The sequence below is a fragment of the Perna viridis genome, chromosome 12 (assembly GCF_037379345.1).
Source record: "Perna viridis isolate PV_CMFRI_1.1 ecotype Kerala chromosome 12, ASM3737934v1, whole genome shotgun sequence".
Lineage (NCBI taxonomy): Eukaryota > Metazoa > Mollusca > Bivalvia > Mytilida > Mytilidae > Perna > Perna viridis.
In genome coordinates, this window is record NC_142456.1 from 15,283,642 (window position 1) to 15,293,641 (window position 10,000).

Genomic DNA, 10,000 nt, shown 5'->3' on the forward strand with positions numbered 1-10,000 from the left:
TTACAGGTCGGTCGGGTCCCTGTTTTTATTAGTATTATTTTTTATTTGTTTTGGCCTATTATTATTTTATTTTATTTTTTTTTTTTTTTTTTGCTGTCCCTCCTCGGGAGAATTATTTTTTTACCCTATGTATCTGTCGTGTCCGCTGTGTGTACTGTGTAGCAGTTTAAAGGGAAAACTGGTCTTCTATTTAATTTAATTCTCTCCCGAAAGGGAGAGTGGGCCGATCCTGGAGGTACTGCAATACCAGGCCAACCCGTGGCAAGAGTGGTGCAAGCACTCAACATCTCACCTAGGTGCAAAAATCAGTTTAATATCGAAGTACCCACATAGGGCACGTATCAGATATTAAGCTGATAAGAACAGATACTACACTTTGATCTTAGCCAAAAGGCCGAGAAGCGATGCCGAGTTACAGAAAGTTCTCGTAGATGTTCATTGGAAACTTCTCTCTTGAAGAGGTTTTTTTCTCTCAATTTCTGTGCAAAATTTCCAACCGTTTTCCCTTCAAACCTGTACTTAGCGGCACTGGACTGTCTGGTGTCATTTATGCTTCATTGTCGATTTCGTCGAAAGTCGGTAAGTCTGCTGAAATTTGTAAAAGGGAAAGTTTTGCTATCACACATATAGGCAATGCTAGAAAAGGAGAGACAACGTTTGACATACGTATTCGACATTGCATTTAAATCAAGGTGTCGCTATAACGTACTGTAATCGTCGATTTTTCTGTCACTCGGCTATTTAAATACGACGGAAGAAAAAGTGTACGAGCATGGAGGCAATCTCGGCGGCTCTGTCGAAAACCGTCTGTAAAGGTCCTCGCTTGCATGCAGTGTCCAGCTCTGACCAGGGTGCCGGGTTCTGTGATTTTTTTTTCCTGCTGTTTCAATGCATTTCGCATCCAAGAAAAAACAAAACATATCAAAAACATATTCCGACCTCGCAATTAGAATTCAAGTTAAGTTAAGTTACATTTAATATGATACTTTCAAATTTTTTCAAGCCCCCGACCGGGACTCGAACCCAACACCTCCGGCATGCTGGCTCAGTGTCTTTACCGCTGGGCTACGGATGCTAGATGAAGAATGTGCCTTAAAACTTCGTGTCAATCCTGCGTCTCAATTTTTGTCAAAAGAAAAAAAAACAAAACAAAACAAAGGCGTTCAAAGGGAAATAACTGGAATAATAGGAAACGCTTACAGTGTCACCATTACATATTGATTTCAGACAATATTCATAAGAAAGTCGTGTCACACAATAAAGAAAATCGTGCTCCACGTGCAAAACGTGTTTAGCATGTCACGGACGGCCTAGGTCTCGATCCTCACAAAATTACCGGCCTAATATCAGGGGAAATGGCATGAGCTTTGTTTACTTACATTTCTAGCAGCGGGCGACGTCCCATGTGTACTCTCGTCGATAGGGGAAATTGCGAAACAATAAGTAAGGGGACATAACGTCGTCTTGCACTTCCGTACGTCTGCACTGTTATCTATTGGTCTCGTCCGTCTGTGAATAAAGAAAAGCTGCACAAAATATAAAAGATGTGCCAGTTTAATTTTTTTACTTCTTTTTTTCTTTTTCTTTTTTTTTTCTTTTTTTTTTTTTTTTTTTTTTTTGGGGGGGGGGTTGCAAATATAAAATAATAAATAAATAAAATAGTAATAAAAAAAGTAATAATAAAAAAAATAAAATAAAAAAAAATAAAAATAATAATTCTCATTTACAGGTCGGTCGGGTCCCTGTTTTTATTAGTATTATTTTTTATTTGTTTTGGCCTATTATTATTTTATTTTATTTTTTTTTTTTTTTTTTGCTGTCCCTCCTCGGGAGAATTATTTTTTTACCCTATGTATCTGTCGTGTCCGCTGTGTGGACTGTGTAGCAGTTTAAAGGGAAAACTGGTCTTCTATTTAATTTAATTCTCTCCCGAAAGGGAGAGTGGGCCGATCCTGGAGGTACTGCAATACCAGGCCAACCCGTGGCAAGAGTGGTGCAAGCACTCAACATCTCACCTAGGTGCAAAAATCAGTTTAATATCGAAGTACCCACATAGGGCACGTATCAGATATTAAGCTGATAAGAACAGATACTACACTTTGATCTTAGCCAAAAGGCCGAGAAGCGATGCCGAGTTACAGAAAGTTCTCGTAGATGTTCATTGGAAACTTCTCTCTTGAAGAGGTTTTTTTCTCTCAATTTCTGTGCAAAATTTCCAACCGTTTTCCCTTCAAACCTGTACTTAGCGGCACTGGACTGTCTGGTGTCATTTATGCTTCATTGTCGATTTCGTCGAAAGTCGGTAAGTCTGCTGAAATTTATAAAAGGGAAAGTTTTGCTATCACACATATAGGCAATGCTAGAAAAGGAGAGACAACGTTTGACATACGTATTCGACATTGCATTTAAATCAAGGTGTCGCTATAACGTACTGTAATCGTCGATTTTTCTGTCACTCGGCTATTTAAATACGACGGAAGAAAAAGTGTACGAGCATGGAGGCAATCTCGGCGGCTCTGTCGAAAACCGTCTGTAAAGGTCCTCGCTTGCATGCAGTGTCCAGCTCTGACCAGGGTGCCGGGTTCTGTGATTTTTTTTCCTGCTGTTTCAATGCATTTCGCATCCAAGAAAAAACAAAACATATCAAAAACACATTCCGACCTCGCAATTAGAATTCAAGTTAAGTTAAGTTACATTTAATATGATACTTTCAAATTTTTTCAAGCCCCCGACCGGGACTCGAACCCAACACCTCCGGCATGCTGGCTCAGTGTCTTTACCGCTGGGCTACGGATGCTAGATGAAGAATGTGCCTTAAAACTTCGTGTCAATCCTGCGTCTCAATTTTTGTCAAAAGAAAAAAAAACAAAACAAAACAAAGGCGTTCAAAGGGAAATAACTGGAATAATAGGAAACGCTTACAGTGTCACCATTACATATTGATTTCAGACAATATTCATAAGAAAGTCGTGTCACACAATAAAGAAAATCGTGCTCCACGTGCAAAACGTGTTTAGCATGTCACGGACGGCCTAGGTCTCGATCCTCACAAAATTACCGGCCTAATATCAGGGGAAATGGCATGAGCTTTGTTTACTTACATTTCTAGCAGCGGGCGACGTCCCATGTGTACTCTCGTCGATAGGGGAAATTGCGAAACAATAAGTAAGGGGACATAACGTCGTCTTGCACTTCCGTACGTCTGCACTGTTATCTATTGGTCTCGTCCGTCTGTGAATAAAGAAAAGCTGCACAAAATATAAAAGATGTGCCAGTTTAATTTTTTTACTTCTTTTTTTCTTTTTCTTTTTTTTTTTTTTTTTTTTTTTTTTTTTTTTTTGGGGGGGGGGGTTGCAAATATAAAATAATAAATAAATAAAATAGTAATAAAAAAAGTAATAATAAAAAAAATAAAATAAAAAAAAATAAAAATAATAATTCTCATTTACAGGTCGGTCGGGTCCCTGTTTTTATTAGTATTATTTTTTATTTGTTTTGGCCTATTATTATTTTATTTTATTTTTTTTTTTTTTTTTTTGCTGTCCCTCCTCGGGAGAATTATATTTTTACCCTATGTATCTGTCGTGTCCGCTGTGTGTACTGTGTAGCAGTTTAAAGGGAAAACTGGTCTTCTATTTAATTTAATTCTCTCCCGAAAGGGAGAGTGGGCCGATCCTGGAGGTACTGCAATACCAGGCCAACCCGTGGCAAGAGTGGTGCAAGCACTCAACATCTCACCTAGGTGCAAAAATCAGTTTAATATCGAAGTACCCACATAGGGCACGTATCAGATATTAAGCTGATAAGAACAGATACTACACTTTGATCTTAGCCAAAAGGCCGAGAAGCGATGCCGAGTTACAGAAAGTTCTCGTAGATGTTCATTGGAAACTTCTCTCTTGAAGAGGTTTTTTTCTCTCAATTTCTGTGCAAAATTTCCAACCGTTTTCCCTTCAAACCTGTACTTAGCGGCACTGGACTGTCTGGTGTCATTTATGCTTCATTGTCGATTTCGTCGAAAGTCGGTAAGTCTGCTGAAATTTGTAAAAGGGAAAGTTTTGCTATCACACATATAGGCAATGCTAGAAAAGGAGAGACAACGTTTGACATACGTATTCGACATTGCATTTAAATCAAGGTGTCGCTATAACGTACTGTAATCGTCGATTTTTCTGTCACTCGGCTATTTAAATACGACGGAAGAAAAAGTGTACGAGCATGGAGGCAATCTCGGCGGCTCTGTCGAAAACCGTCTGTAAAGGTCCTCGCTTGCATGCAGTGTCCAGCTCTGACCAGGGTGCCGGGTTCTGTGATTTTTTTTTCCTGCTGTTTCAATGCATTTCGCATCCAAGAAAAAACAAAACATATCAAAAACATATTCCGACCTCGCAATTAGAATTCAAGTTAAGTTAAGTTACATTTAATATGATACTTTCAAATTTTTTCAAGCCCCCGACCGGGACTCGAACCCAACACCTCCGGCATGCTGGCTCAGTGTCTTTACCGCTGGGCTACGGATGCTAGATGAAGAATGTGCCTTAAAACTTCGTGTCAATCCTGCGTCTCAATTTTTGTCAAAAGAAAAAAAAACAAAACAAAACAAAGGCGTTCAAAGGGAAATAACTGGAATAATAGGAAACGCTTACAGTGTCACCATTACATATTGATTTCAGACAATATTCATAAGAAAGTCGTGTCACACAATAAAGAAAATCGTGCTCCACGTGCAAAACGTGTTTAGCATGTCACGGACGGCCTAGGTCTCGATCCTCACAAAATTACCGGCCTAATATCAGGGGAAATGGCATGAGCTTTGTTTACTTACATTTCTAGCAGCGGGCGACGTCCCATGTGTACTCTCGTCGATAGGGGAAATTGCGAAACAATAAGTAAGGGGACATAACGTCGTCTTGCACTTCCGTACGTCTGCACTGTTATCTATTGGTCTCGTCCGTCTGTGAATAAAGAAAAGCTGCACAAAATATAAAAGATGTGCCAGTTTAATTTTTTTACTTCTTTTTTTCTTTTTCTTTTTTTTTTCTTTTTTTTTTTTTTTTTTTTTTTTTGGGGGGGGGTAGCAAATCTAAAATAATAAATAAATAAAATAGTAATAAAAAAAGTAATAATAAAAAAAATAAAATAAAAAAAAATAAAAATAATAATTCTCATTTACAGGTCGGTCGGGTCCCTGTTTTTATTAGTATTATTTTTTATTTGTTTTGGCCTATTATTATTTTATTTTATTTTTTTTTTTTTTTTTTGCTGTCCCTCCTCGGGAGAATTATTTTTTTACCCTATGTATCTGTCGTGTCCGCTGTGTGGACTGTGTAGCAGTTTAAAGGGAAAACTGGTCTTCTATTTAATTTAATTCTCTCCCGAAAGGGAGAGTGGGCCGATCCTGGAGGTACTGCAATACCAGGCCAACCCGTGGCAAGAGTGGTGCAAGCACTCAACATCTCACCTAGGTGCAAAAATCAGTTTAATATCGAAGTACCCACATAGGGCACGTATCAGATATTAAGCTGATAAGAACAGATACTACACTTTGATCTTAGCCAAAAGGCCGAGAAGCGATGCCGAGTTACAGAAAGTTCTCGTAGATGTTCATTGGAAACTTCTCTCTTGAAGAGGTTTTTTTCTCTCAATTTCTGTGCAAAATTTCCAACCGTTTTCCCTTCAAACCTGTACTTAGCGGCACTGGACTGTCTGGTGTCATTTATGCTTCATTGTCGATTTCGTCGAAAGTCGGTAAGTCTGCTGAAATTTGTAAAAGGGAAAGTTTTGCTATCACACATATAGGCAATGCTAGAAAAGGAGAGACAACGTTTGACATACGTATTCGACATTGCATTTAAATCAAGGTGTCGCTATAACGTACTGTAATCGTCGATTTTTCTGTCACTCGGCTATTTAAATATGACGGAAGAAAAAGTGTACGAGCATGGAGGCAATCTCGGCGGCTCTGTCGAAAACCGTCCGTAAAGGTCCTCGCTTGCATGCAGTGTCCAGCTCTGACCAGGGTGCCGGGTTCTGTGATTTTTTTTTCCTGCTGTTTCAATGCATTTCGCATCCAAGAAAAAACAAAACATATCAAAAACATATTCCGACCTCGCAATTAGAATTCAAGTTAAGTTAAGTTACATTTAATATGATACTTTCAAATTTTTTCAAGCCCCCGACCGGGACTCGAACCCAACACCTCCGGCATGCTGGCTCAGTGTCTTTACCGCTGGGCTACGGATGCTAGATGAAGAATGTGCCTTAAAACTTCGTGTCAATCCTGCGTCTCAATTTTTGTCAAAAGAAAAAAAAACAAAACAAAACAAAGGCGTTCAAAGGGAAATAACTGGAATAATAGGAAACGCTTACAGTGTCACCATTACATATTGATTTCAGACAATATTCATAAGAAAGTCGTGTCACACAATAAAGAAAATCGTGCTCCACGTGCAAAACGTGTTTAGCATGTCACGGACGGCCTAGGTCTCGATCCTCACAAAATTACCGGCCTAATATCAGGGGAAATGGCATGAGCTTTGTTTACTTACATTTCTAGCAGCGGGCGACGTCCCATGTGTACTCTCGTCGATAGGGGAAATTGCGAAACAATAAGTAAGGGGACATAACGTCGTCTTGCACTTCCGTACGTCTGCACTGTTATCTATTGGTCTCGTCCGTCTGTGAATAAAGAAAAGCTGCACAAAATATAAAAGATGTGCCAGTTTAATTTTTTTACTTCTTTTTTTCTTTTTCTTTTTTTTTTTTTTTTTTTTTTTTTTTTTTTTTTGGGGGGGGGGGGGGTTGGAAATATAAAATAATAAATAAATAAAATAGTAATAAAAAAAGTAATAATAAAAAAAATAAAATAAAAAAAAATAAAAATAATAATTCTCATTTACAGGTCGGTCGGGTCCCTGTTTTTATTAGTATTATTTTTTATTTGTTTTGGCCTATTATTATTTTATTTTATTTTTTTTTTTTTTTTTTTGCTGTCCCTCCTCGGGAGAATTATATTTTTACCCTATGTATCTGTCGTGTCCGCTGTGTGTACTGTGTAGCAGTTTAAAGGGAAAACTGGTCTTCTATTTAATTTAATTCTCTCCCGAAAGGGAGAGTGGGCCGATCCTGGAGGTACTGCAATACCAGGCCAACCCGTGGCAAGAGTGGTGCAAGCACTCAACATCTCACCTAGGTGCAAAAATCAGTTTAATATCGAAGTACCCACATAGGGCACGTATCAGATATTAAGCTGATAAGAACAGATACTACACTTTGATCTTAGCCAAAAGGCCGAGAAGCGATGCCGAGTTACAGAAAGTTCTCGTAGATGTTCATTGGAAACTTCTCTCTTGAAGAGGTTTTTTTCTCTCAATTTCTGTGCAAAATTTCCAACCGTTTTCCCTTCAAACCTGTACTTAGCGGCACTGGACTGTCTGGTGTCATTTATGCTTCATTGTCGATTTCGTCGAAAGTCGGTAAGTCTGCTGAAATTTGTAAAAGGGAAAGTTTTGCTATCACACATATAGGCAATGCTAGAAAAGGAGAGACAACGTTTGACATACGTATTCGACATTGCATTTAAATCAAGGTGTCGCTATAACGTACTGTAATCGTCGATTTTTCTGTCACTCGGCTATTTAAATACGACGGAAGAAAAAGTGTACGAGCATGGAGGCAATCTCGGCGGCTCTGTCGAAAACCGTCTGTAAAGGTCCTCGCTTGCATGCAGTGTCCAGCTCTGACCAGGGTGCCGGGTTCTGTGATTTTTTTTTCCTGCTGTTTCAATGCATTTCGCATCCAAGAAAAAACAAAACATATCAAAAACATATTCCGACCTCGCAATTAGAATTCAAGTTAAGTTAAGTTACATTTAATATGATACTTTCAAATTTTTTCAAGCCCCCGACCGGGACTCGAACCCAACACCTCCGGCATGCTGGCTCAGCGTCTTTACCGCTGGGCTACGGATGCTAGATGAAGAATGTGCCTTAAAACTTCGTGTCAATCCTGCGTCTCAATTTTTGTCAAAAGAAAAAAAAACAAAACAAAACAAAGGCGTTCAAAGGGAAATAACTGGAATAATAGGAAACGCTTACAGTGTCACCATTACATATTGATTTCAGACAATATTCATAAGAAAGTCGTGTCACACAATAAAGAAAATCGTGCTCCACGTGCAAAACGTGTTTAGCATGTCACGGACGGCCTAGGTCTCGATCCTCACAAAATTACCGGCCTAATATCAGGGGAAATGGCATGAGCTTTGTTTACTTACATTTCTAGCAGCGGGCGACGTCCCATGTGTACTCTCGTCGATAGGGGAAATTGCGAAACAATAAGTAAGGGGACATAACGTCGTCTTGCACTTCCGTACGTCTGCACTGTTATCTATTGGTCTCGTCCGTCTGTGAATAAAGAAAAGCTGCACAAAATATAAAAGATGTGCCAGTTTAATTTTTTTACTTCTTTTTTTCTTTTTCTTTTTTTTTTCTTTTTTTTTTTTTTTTTTTTTTGGGGGGGGGGGGGGGCAAATATAAAATAATAAATAAATAAAATAGTAATAAAAAAAAGTAATAATAAAAAAAATAAAATAAAAAAAAATAAAAATAATAATTCTCATTTACAGGTCGGTCGGGTCCCTGTTTTTATTAGTATTATTTTTTATTTGTTTTGGCCTATTATTATTTTATTTTATTTTTTTTTTTTTTTTTTGCTGTCCCTCCTCGGGAGAATTATTTTTTTACCCTATGTATCTGTCGTGTCCGCTGTGTGTACTGTGTAGCAGTTTAAAGGGAAAACTGGTCTTCTATTTAATTTAATTCTCTCCCGAAAGGGAGAGTGGGCCGATCCTGGAGGTACTGCAATACCAGGCCAACCCGTGGCAAGAGTGGTGCAAGCACTCAACATCTCACCTAGGTGCAAAAATCAGTTTAATATCGAAGTACCCACATAGGGCACGTATCAGATATTAAGCTGATAAGAACAGATACTACACTTTGATCTTAGCCAAAAGGCCGAGAAGCGATGCCGAGTTACAGAAAGTTCTCGTAGATGTTCATTGGAAACTTCTCTCTTGAAGAGGTTTTTTTCTCTCAATTTCTGTGCAAAATTTCCAACCGTTTTCCCTTCAAACCTGTACTTAGCGGCACTGGACTGTCTGGTGTCATTTATGCTTCATTGTCGATTTCGTCGAAAGTCGGTAAGTCTGCTGAAATTTGTAAAAGGGAAAGTTTTGCTATCACACATATAGGCAATGCTAGAAAAGGAGAGACAACGTTTGACATACGTATTCGACATTGCATTTAAATCAAGGTGTCGCTATAACGTACTGTAATCGTCGATTTTTCTGTCACTCGGCTATTTAAATACGACGGAAGAAAAAGTGTACGAGCATGGAGGCAATCTCGGCGGCTCTGTCGAAAACCGTCTGTAAAGGTCCTCGCTTGCATGCAGTGTCCAGCTCTGACCAGGGTGCCGGGTTCTGTGATTTTTTTTTCCTGCTGTTTCAATGCATTTCGCATCCAAGAAAAAACAAAACATATCAAAAACATATTCCGACCTCGCAATTAGAATTCAAGTTAAGTTAAGTTACATTTAATATGATACTTTCAAATTTTTTCAAGCCCCCGACCGGGACTCGAACCCAACACCTCCGGCATGCTGGCTCAGTGTCTTTACCGCTGGGCTACGGATGCTAGATGAAGAATGTGCCTTAAAACTTCGTGTCAATCCTGCGTCTCAATTTTTGTCAAAAGAAAAAAAAACAAAACAAAACAAAGGCGTTCAAAGGGAAATAACTGGAATAATAGGAAACGCTTACAGTGTCACCATTACATATTGATTTCAGACAATATTCATAAGAAAGTCGTGTCACACAATAAAGAAAATCGTGCTCCACGTGCAAAACGTGTTTAGCATGTCACGGACGGCCTAGGTCTCGATCCTCACAAAATTACCGGCCTAATATCAGGGGAAATGGCATGAGCTTTGTTTACTTACA

At 38.8% G+C, this 10,000-nt stretch overlaps 6 non-coding genes across 6 annotated transcripts; all 6 read right to left on the reverse strand.

Annotated features, from left to right (window-relative positions):
- Nucleotides 1-213: 213 nt before the first annotated feature.
- On the reverse strand, nt 214-406 carry LOC148601407 (U2 spliceosomal RNA). Its single transcript, XR_015917505.1, has one exon. It is a non-coding gene; the product is annotated as a U2 spliceosomal RNA (small nuclear RNA).
- A 1,530-nt stretch (nt 407-1,936) lies between these two features.
- On the reverse strand, nt 1,937-2,129 carry LOC148601408 (U2 spliceosomal RNA). The gene has a single exon (XR_015917507.1). It is a non-coding gene; the product is annotated as a U2 spliceosomal RNA (small nuclear RNA).
- A 1,530-nt stretch (nt 2,130-3,659) lies between these two features.
- Nucleotides 3,660-3,852, reverse strand: LOC148601409 (U2 spliceosomal RNA). The gene has a single exon (XR_015917508.1). It is a non-coding gene; the product is annotated as a U2 spliceosomal RNA (small nuclear RNA).
- Nucleotides 3,853-5,382: 1,530 nt separating this feature from the next.
- LOC148601410 (U2 spliceosomal RNA) lies at nt 5,383-5,575 on the reverse strand. The gene has a single exon (XR_015917509.1). It is a non-coding gene; the product is annotated as a U2 spliceosomal RNA (small nuclear RNA).
- Nucleotides 5,576-7,109: 1,534 nt separating this feature from the next.
- On the reverse strand, nt 7,110-7,302 carry LOC148601411 (U2 spliceosomal RNA). The gene has a single exon (XR_015917510.1). It is a non-coding gene; the product is annotated as a U2 spliceosomal RNA (small nuclear RNA).
- Nucleotides 7,303-8,833: 1,531 nt separating this feature from the next.
- On the reverse strand, nt 8,834-9,026 carry LOC148601412 (U2 spliceosomal RNA). The gene has a single exon (XR_015917511.1). It is a non-coding gene; the product is annotated as a U2 spliceosomal RNA (small nuclear RNA).
- Between the last annotated feature and the right edge of the window lie 974 nt (nt 9,027-10,000).